This window comes from Dama dama, chromosome 9 (assembly GCF_033118175.1).
Source record: "Dama dama isolate Ldn47 chromosome 9, ASM3311817v1, whole genome shotgun sequence".
Lineage (NCBI taxonomy): Eukaryota > Metazoa > Chordata > Mammalia > Artiodactyla > Cervidae > Dama > Dama dama.
The window spans coordinates 49,981,312-49,996,548 of record NC_083689.1 but is presented as its reverse complement, the minus strand read 5'-3'; the positions used below and the strand labels follow the sequence as shown (position 1 = coordinate 49,996,548).

The 15,237-nt window shown below is 42.1% G+C and overlaps 1 pseudogene; it reads right to left on the bottom strand.

Moving 5' to 3' along the window:
• Positions 1-177: 177 nt before the first annotated feature.
• Positions 178-14,991, bottom strand: LOC133062402 (F-box/LRR-repeat protein 21-like; annotated as a pseudogene).
• Between the last annotated feature and the right edge of the window lie 246 nt (positions 14,992-15,237).

The following is a 15,237-nucleotide window of genomic DNA, read 5'->3' as shown; positions in this document are numbered from 1 at the left end:
CAACTCCAAGGACTGTAGTCCACCAGGTTCCTCTGACCACAGAATTCTCCAGGCAAGACTACTGGAGTGGGTCGCCATTCCCTTCTCCAGGGTATCTTCCGGACCCAGCGATCGAACCCAGGTCTCCCATGCTGCAGGTAGATTCTTTATCATCTAAGCCGCTGCATGGTTTTTACATTTTCAAATAGTTCAGAGAAAATTTTTAAAGAGGAGTACTTTGTGATATGTAACAATTAAGTGGAGCTCTTTCAGGGTCCATAATTAAAGTCTGACTGCAGAAGAGCAGTGCGGGACTCATCTATGCACTGTTATGCCTGCTTTCACACCACAGTGCTAGAGGTGAGCAGAATGACACGACCCACAAAGTCTGAAATTTACTATCTGGACTGAGTCAACACCCTAGTCCAGAATAAATAAATTCTTATCTGTTTTATTCATTCCTGTATTTCTAGCACCTAAAGTAGTATCTGGCACATAGTAAAAGTCAACATTTACTGCTGATGAATAAATGATGTCATATTCCTCAGAGACATTTTTTTCTAGCAAATTATCTAAAAAAAGATACATTTTGAAAACTTTCTCTGTTTTGAAGATTGACAAACAAAAGTTTAGTTACAGTTTGACTTCATAACCGGTGGAACTCAGAACTTTTCAGATCCAGTATTTTTTGACACAAATACAAAGTCTAGAAAACAAATCTATGCATTTTCCTTTTCAAAATCAACTTGGATTCTATCAAAGGCTCTATTGCCCCTATAAGAATGACCAAATTGGTTATACATCCTAATTCCTTTACAAGAAAACAATGGTTTATACTATTGTAAACTAGTTGCACAAATTCTCAAATGGTGGACAGCTAAACCTCTTTACTCAACTTTGATGTTGTTGTCCAGTTGTGCACGATTCTTTGTGACCCCATGGACTGCAGCACACCAGGCCTCCCTGTGCTTCACCATCTCCCAAAGTTTGCCCAAGTTTGTGTCCACTGCATCAGTGATGCCATTCAGCCATCTCATTCTCAGACACCCTCTTCTCCTTCTACCCTCAATCTTTCCCAGCATCAGGGACTTCAATGAATCAGCTGTTCACATCAGCTCAGTTCAGTCGCTCAGTCACGTCCAACTCTTTCCAACCCCATGGGCTCCAGCACGCCAGGCTTCCCTGTCCATCACCAGCTCCCAGAGCTTGCTCAAACTCATGTCTATCAAGTCAGTGATGCCATCCAACCATCTCACCCTCTGTCATCCCCTTCTCCTCCTGCCTTCAATCTTTCCCAGTATCAGGGTCTTTTCCAAGGAGTCACTTCTTTGCATCAGGTGGCCAAAATATTGGAGTTTCAGCTTCAGCATCAGGCCTTCCAATGAGTATTCAGGACTTATTTCCCTTAGGATTGACTGGTTTTATCTCCTTGCAGTCCAAGGGACTCTCAAGAGTCTTCTCCAACACCACAGTCCAAAAGCATCAATTCTTTGGAAATCAGCTTTCTTTACAGTCCAACTCTCACACCCATACATGACTACTGGAAAAACCATAGCTTTGACTAGAAGGACCTTTGTTGACAAAGTAATGTCTCTGCTTTTTAATATGCTGTCTAGGTTGATCACAGATTTCCTTCCAAGGAGCAAGCGTCTTTTAATTTCATGGCTGCAGTCACCATCTGCAGTGATTTTGGAGCCCAGAAAAATAAAGTCTCTCACTGTTTCCATTGTTTTCCCATCTGTTTGCCATGAAGTGATGGGACCGGATGCCATGATCTTAATATTTTGAATGTTGAGTTTTAAGCCAGCTTTTTCACTCTCCTCTTTCACTTTCATCAAAAGGCTCTTTAGTTCCTCTTTACTTTCTGCCATGGGGTGGTATCATCTGCATATCTGAGGTTATCGATATTTCTCCCAGCAATCTTGTTCCAGCTTGTGCTTCATCCAAGCTGGCATTTCGCATGATGTACTCTGCATATAAGTTAAATAAGCAAGGTGACAATACACAGCCTTGACATACTCCTTTCCCAATCTGGAACCAGTCTGTTGTTCCATGTCCGGTTCTAACTGCTGCTTCTTGACCTGCATACAGATTTCTCAAGAGGCAGGTAAGGTGGTCTAGTATTCTCATCTCTTAAAGAATTTTACACAGTTTGTTGTGATCTACACAAAGGCTTTGGCATAATCCATAAAGCAGAAGTAGATGCTTTTCTGGAATTCTCTTGCTTTTTCTCGAAAATACTGGAGCTTCAGCTGCAGCATCAATCCTTGCAATGGGTATTCATGGTTGATTTTCCTTAAGAGTGACTGGTTTGATCTCTTTACTGTACAAGGGACTTTTAGGAATCTTCTCGAGCACCACAGTTTGAAGGCATCAATTCTTTGGTGCTCTGCCTTCTTCACGGTCCAGCTCTCACAACCATACATGACCACTGGGAAGACCACTATACATACCTTTGTCAGCAGAGTGATGTCTCTGCTTTTCAACACACTGTCTAGGTTTGTGATAGTTTTCCTGCCAAGAAGCAATCATCTTCTGATTTCATAGCTGCAGTCACCATCCACAGTGATTTTAGAGCCCAAGAAGAGGACATCTGACACTACTCCCACCTTTTCCCCTTCTCTTTGCCATGAAGTAATGGGGCTGGATGCCATGATCTTAGTTTTTTAATATTTAGTTTTAAGCTGGATCCTTCACTCTCCTCCTTCACCCTCATCAAGAGGCTCTTTAGTTCCTCTTTGCTTTCTGCCATTAGAGTGGCATCATCCTCATATCTAACGTTGTTGATGCTTGTCCCTTCTGTCTTGATTCCAGCTTGTAACTCATCCAGACCGGCATTTCTCATGATGTGCTCAGTGCATAGGTTAAACAAACAGCGTGGCAGCAGACAACACTGTTGTACTCCTTTCTCAATCCTGAACCAGTCAGCTGTTCCACACAGGGTTCTAACTGTTGCTTCTTGACCTGCATACAGGTTTCTCAGGAGACAGCTAAGATGGTGTGGTATTCCCATCTCTTTTAAGAGCTTCCCACGATTTATTATGATCCACAAAGTCAAAGGCTTTGGAGTCGTCGATGAAACAGAGGTAGATGTTTTTCTGGAATTCCCTGGCTTTCTCTATGATCCACTGAATGTTGGCAATTTGATCTCTGGTTCCTCTTCCTTTTCTAAACCCAGGTTGGACATCTGGGAGTTCTTGGTTCTCAAAATGCTGAAGCCTAGGCTTGCAAGATTTTAGCATGATCTTACTAGCGCAGGAGATGAGTGCAATTATCCAATGTTCAGCGCATTCTTTAGTACTACCCTTCTTGGGAACTGGGATGAGGATTGACCTTTTCCAGTCCTGTGGTCACTGCTGGGTCTTCCAGATTTGCTAACATACTGAATGTAACACCTTCATGGCATCATTCTTTAGGGTTTTGAATAGTTCTACTAAACTTTATGGTGCCAAAAATTATTAGAGGAAAAGAAATAGTTTACTCTTTTTCCTTAAGAAATGTAAGGTTTATTTCACTTTTAATCAACTTCCAAAAGACTCTTTCAGTCCTGAAGAACACATTTAAGCATCAGAGTACATATTTCATTATAGTAACAATGTATTAGTGCTTTTTAAAGACTTTTTAAAAAAAATGCAGACCATTTTCAAAGCTTTTATTAAATTTATTACAATACTGCTTCTCTTTCTATGTTTTTGGTTTTTTGGCTGCAAGGCATATGGGATCTTAGCTCCCCAATCAGGGACTGAATCCACATCCCCTGCACTGGAAGGCAAAGTCTTGACTACTGAACTGCCAGGGAAGTCCCTAGGTTAATACTTCTCAGGCAGACCAAAATTCTGTATCCATACATCACTTTCCCTCAGTCTGCAAATGAAAGAACTGAGGCGCAGAGACATCCACAACTTTGCCAGAAGCCACAGAGCTCATTTTGTGTGGCGGTGGGGCTTGGAATGAAGCCTCTGGTGACTGCCTCAGCTAACCCAGAAGCTGGCCTTGGAAGCTGATGTGCAGCAGAGAGATAGCCCAGAATCTAAGAATTTCAGGCTAATCGGTTTCCCTATCTCATAAACAAGGAAATAACTATTTAGAAGTAGTAAGTTTTCATCTGATTACTTGAATCCCCAAGTGACCCATTTTTTTCAGCATATCTCTTAAAAAGATTAACAGGCTAAGCAGAAATGCATTCTCAAAGAGAGCCATGACCCAGTTAATGAGAAAGGAGATGCTGCTATTCCTCCATCCTCTTCTACAGGAAGGTTTCCATTAGTCAGTTTTATTGATGACCAGAGTTCAGTGCTTATTACACATGAGGCACTATTCTAATTCTGGGTTTATTATGGTAAATAAGCAAAAGAGAATCCCTGCCCTCAAGGAGTTGATGTCTTCTGTTTGAGGAGAAGAAGAGTAAACATTAAATAAAAAGGTGATTTCAAGTCCTGATGAATGATGTAAAGAAAATAAAACACTGTAGAGAGTAACTAGAGGGGGTGTTGTTTTAGCAAAATGGGTCAAGGAGGGCCTCCCTGAGGACATGGCATTCAAGTCAAAGCCTGAATGAAGAGAAGTCAGTCATTAATTTCTGTGGCAGAGACTGCTGGTTGCTTCATAAGAACCATCATCCTTTCTTCTTTGGTAATCTGGTTCTAATTTTTAGCTGGGCATACTGCCACCAGCTAAAAGACTTTACTCGCTTCCCAGAGATGTGCTGTGGCCACAGAGCTAAGCTGCCCAGTAAGACAGACAAAAGTCTTATGTGGTACTTATGGCTAGTCTTGCACACCTTGAAAGGGAGAGGGCACACTCTTCTCCCCCCATTTATTCCCTCCAGTGGTCTAGAACAAGGACGTGATGGCTGGACCACAGAAAGCCATCTTGGGAAATGAAAATGAAATAAACACCGTGGAGATAAAGGAAGTGCCTAGGCGGAATGTGGGTTCCAAATGACTTCATACCAGCTAGGGACTGTGGCCCTATGGATTTCTTTAGTATAACAGAAATAAACCTCACTCATGTTTTCAAGCCACTGTTATTTTGGAATTGCAAGGATGCCAACACTATCCTAATCAGTATAGTACATTTAGTTAAATATTACACTGTTCTACCTCCAATGGAGCAACTATAGAATTACAGGAAAGATATCCACTACTGGCCCTACACATTCTACATTCAATGTAACTATGTAAACTGGCACTTGAAAATTCTAAATATAACACCTAGATTTTATATTAATGATATCTGCTGTGAAACATTAAAATTACAAAGTAGACCTGAAGAATGAAACCATGCATTAGATATCTCATCAAAAATATCTAATGTGTATCTAAGTTCTAGTCAACAAAAACCTGCTTTTAAGTAATTATTTGAATGCAAGTAAGGTTGTGATCTATTTTTAGGAAAAGAATTATGTTTGACTGAAAGCATGCTCAGTCGCTTAGTCATGTCTGATTCTGCAGCTCCAGGGACTGTAGCACTCCAGGCTCCTCTGTCCATGGAATTTTTCAGGCAAGAATACTGGAGTGGGTTTCCATTTCTCTCCCCAGGGAATCTTCCCAACCCAGGGATCAAACTCGCAGCTCTTGTGTCTCCTGGTCTCCTGCATCGGCAGGGAGATTCTTTACCACTAGCACCACCTGGGAAGCCCTTTGTCTAGTTCAATAATATTTAAGAATTGTAGTGGATCTCACAAAAAAATCATCTTTACCTTTGACATATTCATAAAACTTGGCTTGGCTGTTGAAATTAAGCCCAAAGTCTGGATAGAACAATTTACCAGCTGAGAAAGTATATCACAGGCAGCTTCTGCTGACTCAGTACTACTATCAACCTACAAAGACAATTTAAAATCTTAATTTCATGAATGTAACATTAGAAAGTTACTGGCAATATAATTATTTAACAGAATTCAATATGCAACTACAAAACCGTACTTATACCTTCAACCTATAAAATAAATGAGTATTTTTTCTCTAATACACACTATCTTGGACAAAAAAGGAAAAGCAGAGATGATGACAAATGAACTTTCTAAGCACTTTATACTTTCGAATCTTGTAAGATCACCTGAATTTTAATAATGGCATCTACATGAAGGAAGCTGAAGTTTATTCAATTGTAGCTCAAGTACTACATCTAAATCTATACAAGTAATAACAAAGAAGCAGGAAATAGTTTGGGATAAGAATTCTGAAAAATTCATTGACTGTTTCAATATAATGATCTAACACAAATACTAACAAAACTTAAGTCATTGCTTTTATATACTGCTTATTTTTCTTACCTTAAAGCTGACATACTGGAGATGGGCAGCATGCTTTTTAATGATCTGCTGAATGAGATCAGGATGAGTGGAGTTAAAATATGAAGTAGCTGACTGGTTCAGCTCAAACTCAAACTTTCTCCAAAGGTCAGGTATGTGGAAAACTTCATTCCATCTCCTACAGACAGAAGATGCCCGGGCTCGATCTATTAAAGGAAGATACTGAAAAACGCGCAACACTGCGTGGTGAGGCAAATTCCCCCAGTCCAGTAGAGCAGCACACATGTGAGTCTGGCTGAGAGAAGGACAGCACCCAAGTTTTGGCTATTTCACTGCAGGTGAGGACTGGAGAACTTCATTCATGCAAGGTAAACGGTTCCTCTTCATTCTGTAAACAGTAAACAATGGTAAGTGGTAATTTCCCCCACATTCCCATCCTATATTTTGCTTTAATTGTATGGAATAACATCAGAAGATGAGAAGCAGTTTAAGACAATTTTGACAGGAATATTTCTTTCATGCATTAATAGGCACTACTTAGCACTAGACATACAGAGATAAACAGGAGGAAAAAGTCAAAATGTTAGTCGCTCAGTCATGTTCGACTTGCTGCGACCCCACGGACTGTAGCCCACCAGGCTCCTCTGTCCATGGAATTCCCCAGGCAAGAAAACTGGATTGGACAGCCATTCCCCTCTCCAGGTAATCTTCCTGACCCAGGTTTCCCATCTGCCGGCAGATTCTTTACCATTTGAGCCACCGGAGATGCCCTAAATAGGAGGGAACTTGTTCTCAAAGAGCTAGGGTGAAACAGCAAAACACAGTGATGAATGCCATCACTGAAACTGGACCAGCTGATGGAAGTTTAAGGGAATGCCATGTTTCTGAGTTTGTATGTGGGAGGGGGTAGTTGGGGTAAGTTTCCAGGAAGAAAGGTCCAGGGAAGCAGTGCATGTGCCTGGTTCATTCCTAGTCAATTACTGTATTCTCACTCTCACACTGCGATTGTGCTGAGAACTCCAGGCAGGGGTGGGATTGTGGGGATCGTTGGGAGATAGAAAACATAATTAAAAGCATGGATCTAGGTAAGTCCCAACTCTACTATTTACCAACCATGTGATCCTGTCTGAGCAAATTAATACAAGCCTCAGCTTCCTCACCTGAAAAGCAGGGAGAACTACACTGCCAGTCTCATAATGTTGCTGAGAGGATTAAAGTAACTCAAGTGCCAGCCCATAGAAAGTGCTCAATAAATGCTGCAGTCATTGTTAAATCGTCTAACGCATTTTCCTGAACAAATTTCATTATGTTGCTTAAGCTGGAACACAGTTCCAACAAAAAGCCAAATGACCTGTGACAGTTTTCAGATGACACCCAGGACATGGGAGCTCTAGAGAAGCAGGATATGGCAGGGACAGAAGCCGTAGCAACATACTGGGTCCTCACCAGCTGATGTAAATATAGCAAAGGAATGAGCATTCTTTCCCAACAGAAAGAAAGGATAACTCCCTATCAGGTATTAGTCAGCTTGAGACAAAACTAAGTGCCAACAAAATTCAGGTCTAGATATACCCAAATATATAGGGCTATCTTGTACATATATTTTACATAAAAATTCAAAGTATATTAAGTATACAATTTAAAATAGTGATGAAGGTAGTTCTGAATTTTATTCAACTTTGGTTGACTCTTTAACCCTCTTCTCATCCTTGAATGCTAGGAATGTATATGTGGAAGATTTGGTATCATAACTGAAACATACCTTCAAATCTAATGAAATATTTATTTAATATGTAAATATCCCTATCTGGTGAGTCACTCTGTCTGATGGGAAACATTTCTTAACCACAATGTAGAGATGGATCCCAGAAATAGGAATGGCCTATAAAATCACTGAGCAAAATGAAAGGTCAACTTTGGGGTTTGGGAAAGGGAAGGGGGGCGGGTAGGAAAAAACTGTATCTCAAGCACTAGGCAAAAGAGCCAGTGCACATCTTAATCTGACTAAACCAGTTTATGTGCATAACTGAGCAATACAATGTAGAATATGCACAACTGCTGACATCAGTAATTCAAAGCATGTACTATTTTAAAGGGTTAATTACCTAAATGAAATACAATGGCCCAAGGAAAGCAAAGGAATGGATGTTAGATACTCACCTCTGAAGTTGAGCATATTTATTGACATTTTGCTTGTAACTGTTTTATTAGGAAGCCCACAGAATGGAAAGCTAAAATTTTACTAAGGAATTGCCAAAAAGTTATCCCTAACATAATCCCTCATTAAAAAAGCAGTGAAGCCAAAAATAAAACAAAGACTTCATCCAAATGCCCAGTTAGAAAACTGCCTTGTGATTCTAAATAAAGGAATTGTGCTATATATTAAATCTGCATGCAACAGGGATTAAATGTTAAACTGTGTATCTGTTAAAATCATTAAGTTGCCAATTCACTGACAGAGTCACCATAAATAACTAAACGATAATATGCACCATAATTCTATCAAAAAATAACATCTTAGTTTTCTTTTTCCTCACGTATATCAACTTTCAAAATAGAAAACCCATCCACAAACCATAAATTTTATATGAAGTAACTGTTTAGCAATGAGCATCAGGAAAATAGTATCAAGTGCAAGACAAAGGTATCTTTATTAGCTTGAAAACCTTGACATAGAAATTCCAGCCTAAGCATATATAATCATTTTTCAGAACTGATCATTTTCCAAACTACCAACTTTCTTACCTAAAGAAGGCTCCCAAGTTACAGTTCACGGTGAATGAACAAAATGAAGTAACTGCTGCCATAGGGTACTCACCAATATCCATTTGATTTCACTTCCTAGCTTGGCAAAACACCACAAAAACACATTCATCAGAATATATAAGTAAAAATTCAGCAATTTTTATGCTTAGGGCATTTATATATCATTGTATATGTTGAAAGTTTTTATCAGAAAATTACTGATTCCCAAACTATTTTCCACTCAGAAGAAAAGCTGTCCATTAAAGCAAAAACAAAAACAAAATACTACTAGCCTGATCAACAGAAATAGTGCAACACTCGCCAGGAATTACACATGAAGCTCTACTCAAACAGAAGACTGTGGATCAAACAGTCAAATGAGGGCTTTAAAAATTCACATTTTAATAAAAACATATAGGGAGTTACTACAAAACAATCAAGGTAGCCCATGATTACATTTGTTAATAGGCTATGTAAATCTTTCAGTTCCAGTTTTTAGAAACACGTAACACCACTACTTTTCATACTGTTCATGGGGCTCTCAAGGTAAGAATACTGAAGTGGTTTGCCATTCCCTTCTCCAGTGGACCACGTTTTGTCAGAACTCTCCACCATGACCCGTCCGTCTTGGGTGGCCCTACACGGCATGGCTCATAGTTTCATTGAGTTAGACAAGGCTGTGGTCCATGTGATCAGATTGGTTAGTTTTCCGTGACTGTGGTTTTCATTCTGTCTGCCCTCTGAAGGAGAAGGAAAAGAGGCTTATAGAAGCTCGTGATGGGACAGACTGACTGAGGGGGAAACTGGGTCTTGTTCTGATGGGCAGGGCCATGCTCAGTAAATCTTTAATTCAATTTTCTGTTGATGGGGAGGGCTGTGTTCCCTCCCTGTTGTTTGACCTGAGGCCAAACTATGGAGAAGGTAACGAAGATAATGGCGACTTCCTTCAAAAGGCCCCATGCATGCACTGCCGCACTCAGTGCCCCCAACCCTGCAGCAGGCCACCGCCGACCCACGCCTCCTCCAGAGACTCCTGGACACTCATGGGCAAGTCTGGGTCAGTCTCTTGTGGGGTCACTGCTCCTTTTTCTTGAGTCCTGGTACACACAAGGTTTTGTTCGTGCCCTCCAAGAGTCTGTTTCCCCAGTCTTGTGTAAGTTCTGGGGGCTCTATGGTGGGGTTAATGGCAACCTCTTCCAAGAGGCCTAATGCCATACCCAGGTCTACTGCACCCAGAGCCCCTGCCCCTGCAGCAGTCCATTGTTGACCCGTACCTCCGCAGGAGACGCTCAAACACAGTTCTGGTTCAGTCTCTACAGGGTATCTGGGTCCTGGTGCACACAAGGTTTGTTTGAGCCCTCCAAGAGTCTCTGGTGGGTAAGGGGTTTGATTCTAAACATGATTTTGCCCCTCCTACCATCTGCTGGGGCTTCTCCTTTGCCCTTGGACGTGGGGTCTCTTTTTTTGGTGGGATCCAACATTCTCCTGTTGACGGTTATTCAGCAGCAAGTTGTAATTTCGGAGTTCTTGCAGGAGAAGATGAGCGCACATCCCTCTACTCCACCATCTTGGAGAAAATATTGGCTTAAAACTCAACAATCAGAAAGGTAAGATCATGGCATCTGGTTCCATCACTTCATGACAAATAGACAGGGAAACAGTGGAAACAGCAGCTGACTTTATTTTTCTGGGCTCAAAAATCACTGCAGATGGTGACTGCAGCCATGAAATTAAAAGACGCTTACTCCTTGGAAGAAAAGCTATGACCAACCTAGACAGCATATTAAAAAGCAAAGGCATTACTTTGCCAACAAAGGTCTGTCTAGTCAAAGCTATGGTTTTTCCAGTAGTCATGTATGGATGTGAGAGTTGGACTATAAAGAAAGCTGAGTTGCGAAGAATTGATGCTTTTGGACTGTGGTGTTGGAGAAGACTCTTGGGAGACCCCTAGACTGCAAGGAGATCAAACCAATCAATCCTAAAGGAAATCAGTCCTGAATGTTCATTGGAAGGACTGATGCTGAAGCTGAAACTCCAATATTTTGGCCACCCGACGTAAAGAACTGACTCATTAGAAAAGACTCTGATACTGGGAAAGATTGAAGGCAGGAGGAGAAGGGGAAAACAGAGGATAAGATGGTTGGATGGCATCACCGACTTGAAGGACATGAGTTTGAGCAAGCTCCGGGAGTTGGTGATGGACAGGGAAGCCTGGTGTGCTGTAGTCCATGGGGTCGCAAACAGTTGGACACAACTGAGCGACTGAACTGAACACTTCTACAGTTATAATAATTAAATAAGCAGACAGAACTTTTATTATTTATCATTCCCATATGAAAGTAGTTTGACTAGTCTGCTGTTAACATAAGCGTCCATGGTTTTTATATTTTTTACCTGTATTGACAGACATAATTGATTTGTTCATGATTGATTCATATTTTCTTTGAGGTTTGATCAATTTCTGTGACTTATCAGAGTTAGAAGCAGTCTATGGACACAGAAGAAAATAGTAACAGGTCTACACCAGGCATGGCAAATAGATGGGGAAGCAATGGAAACAATGACAGAACTTTATTTTCTTGCACTCCAAAATCACTGTGGACAGTGACTGCAGCCAAGAAATTAAAAGAAGCTTGCTCCTTGAAAGAAAAGCAATGACAAACTTAACAGCATATTAAGAAGCACAGACATTACTTGGCTCTAAAAGGTCCATACAGTCAAAGCTATGGTTTTTCCAGTAGTCATGTATGGATGTGAGAGCTGGACAATAAAAAAGGCTGAGCACTAAAGAATGGATGCCTTCAAACTGTGCTGCTGGAGAAGACTCTTAAAGAGTCCCTTGGACAGCAAGGAGATCAAACCAGTCAATCCTGAAGGAAATCAACCTTGAATATTCATTGTAAGGACTGATGCTGAAGCTGAAGTTCCAACCCTTTGGTCACCTGATACGAAAAGCCAACTCCCTGGAAAAGACCCTGATGCTGGGAAAGAGTAAAGACAGGAAGAGAAAGGGACAGCAGAGGATGAGACGGTTGGATGGCATCACTGACTCAATGGACATGAGTTTGAGCAAACTCTGGCAGACAGTGAAGGACAGAGAAGCCTGGGGTGCTGCAGTCCATGGGGTCGTAAAGAGTCGGACACAACTGAGTGACTGAACAACAACAACAATACCAGGATAAAACTCATTGTCTGGGCATCAAGGATAAGTGTCATAAAGTAAAAATAAATAAACGCACTCTGCTACTTTTTGTAAGCCTAACTCAGTTACACATATCGAGTGGGGGAGACAACTTCTTAATAATCCACTTAAAACTTCTCTTCGATCTCTAACGCCCACCATCAGCCAGCTCTCTTCTCTCTTCTCTCTGAATCCTACTCCTAAAACAGAGCACTGGAGGACAGACGGAGAATGAATTAGAGCTCAATATCACCAATTTGATTTCCAGACTGCCAAGTGTTGCTCTACTATCCTACAAACCCCATCTTCCAGATAATGGCAAGGTCAGCTCTCTCTCCTTTATATTCTACTCCAGGAGTAAGCAGATGGGGGCCACCAGGGACACCTTACAAAGGAAGAGAGAGGTAAGTCAAGTGATTTATACCTTCCGAACCAAATGACACACAGTTTTATTTACCACAGAAACTTTTCTACTGAGTTATCAATATGGCTAATTCTGTGTATGCAGGCCATGCTTTATGCTAGAAAACACGGAAGAAATCTGAAAAGGATATATAAATAGGGAATCTCTACCTAAGACCCAGAAGTAGGCATTGTGAAGGTACCGAACTTGTTTTTAAGATCAGATGAATTACTTTCCTGGTGGCTAAAGGAACTTGACTGCTATTTTAAGAGTTACCAAATAGTGAGGATTGCTGGAAGACAAAACCAGAATTTAGGACCCCATCAGGTGGTAAGCCACAATCTGAAACATGCAGAAATGAGAAAAATTGACAGTGATCACAAGCACAAAACGGGTTTATCAGCACTTGGGAAAAAAACGTAACGATGATTCAAAGTTCACTTGGGGGCTTCACTAACCACCCTAACCCAGTTTCCCTTTTTAAAATATGCTTATTAATTTGGCAGATAGGTGACCCTGTGAATCAGAGCGTCTAAAAGTATCTAGGAACTCTCCCACAGTATTCTTGAGGGAAAGACAATCAAAGACAGGTTACTAAACATCCAAAGCCCGCCTGGAAGCAGTAATGAAAGCAACTATCTTCTGCACCATCACCAGGTTCTTCCAGATTGATGAAATGAATACACACAAGGCACTTCTAAAAACTTCAAGTTTTTAAGAGTCACAACAGTAGAAATACTGTGTAAACACTACAGATAAAGAATAAAGATTTAAAACTACCTAAAAACTGAGACAAATTTGTTGGAAGCAACAAGATGAAAATGAACAAAAATAATGAGCAAATGTCCTTAAACGACTTTTCTAAAGTGGCACACGGAGAAATCAGATTGCTCCCCCCACATGCAGGCGACCTCTGTTAGGAGGTCTGAAATCCTAGTAGTCATCAGTGCAATGGCCAGAGAGGTGTGGCCTGGACAGAGGAGCAGAAGATTTATTTCAAAATATAGTTTTGAAACTTGACTGCTTGACAGAATATTAATAAAAGAGTAAATTGTGCCAAAGGGCAAACTCTTCCCACTGAACATATCCCGGAGGACAAAACATAACTTTTTACAAATGTTGTCAAAAATATTTATGTTCTTTACAACCCACATGACCTCTGAGTTCCATTCTAAATCTAAAATCTACAAGTTTTTAAAATATGAAAGTCAAACTACAGTATCATCAAAGTTCCAACAGGACATAAATAATTGGTATGTATTTATGTCAAACAAATCTTTATTAAAGCAGTGATTGCCAACTTTCTACTGTTGTGACTCTTAAAAATTTGAACTGGGCAATGTGTTTAAATCCTTGAAACTGGGGTGGGGGGAGGGTCTCAGCTGTTCCCCTCTCTTAACCCTCCCCACCTCTCCTCCCAACTCCGAAGAGAAAAGGGAATGAAGACTGCAAGCCAGGCTCTCTACAGGGAAGGCTTCTGAAATGGGGAGAGTCTCTTCTCAGTGTTGGTTACACCCAGGGATCTTAATAATTAATACAAAGGATTCAAGAAGGCATTTTGCAACATTTTTCTGAGCAAATAGTTTTTCCGCTTCATATTTTGGGGGAAATTTCTGGGCACAGGTAACTAAAGACAAAACCAGTAACACCTAAAAGGGCACAGATTATTCCAAATCACAGGGAAAGCTTGTGTCTACTTTTCTCTAGGACATGCCTTTGTAAATATAAATTCTTAACAAGCTCCTCCTGTAAGGGAAAACACTTCAAGTCATCGTGCAAAAGCGACCGCGTAATCAGTAATCATACAGGTAATGAAAACATCAACTAATACGCGTTTAAGAGAGAGGTTAAAACGAATATGATCCGTTCAGAGCTTACCCTCCAAAGATGAACAAAATGACTAAATTCGGGAAACCCGGGTCCCGGGCTGAGCTCTGCAGAAAAACCACCGTGGAAAGAAACGAACAACCCGAGGCTGTAAAACCTCAGACAGAAGACCCCACCTCAAAGAAAAGCAAATGCGGGGGTGGGGGTTGGCCACGGCAATCTGGCCTGGGGGCGGGGGGAGTCTCTAGCCGGGGGTGCCCCCTCCCGCTCCCCGTCTCGGGGAGCCCAGTGCCCGGGCTGAGGACGCCAGCTCGCGCCTCCTCGTTCCCAGAGAAAGCGCGCTGGCCGGGTCCCCAAACCACAACCCGCCCCAGGCAGGACCCGCGCTCCGGCCCGCGGCTTCCTCAAAGCTAGCGGAGGCGCAGCCCCCCACAGACCTCCGCGCTCCCCAGAAGGAAAGGATACCTGGAGACATACAACCGCGTGTCCTTCCGCGCGCCCGGGCCTTCGCCGGCCCGGCTGCGGCGGCGGGACAGGTCTGCCTAGTTCGAGCTCTGGGCGGCTGCCCTGGAACCGGATGCGCTGGGCCCCGGGCGAAGACCCCAGAGCCCGCGGGCGTCCCCCAGGCCCTCCCCCGGCCCCGCCCCCGGGCGGCAACGCATGCGCGCAGCTCCAAATGTCGCAGGGGACCTGTGCGTGCCGGCTCCCACCTGCTCAGGGGCATCTCCCTAAGTGGTGACTGGAAGGTTTTTCTGCCTGCTGGCCTTCAGCTAAACGACGGGACACCTGCGCGGTGAAATCTTAACGACCAGCCCATCCGAATGGGAGTGAATTCACAGTTCCAGC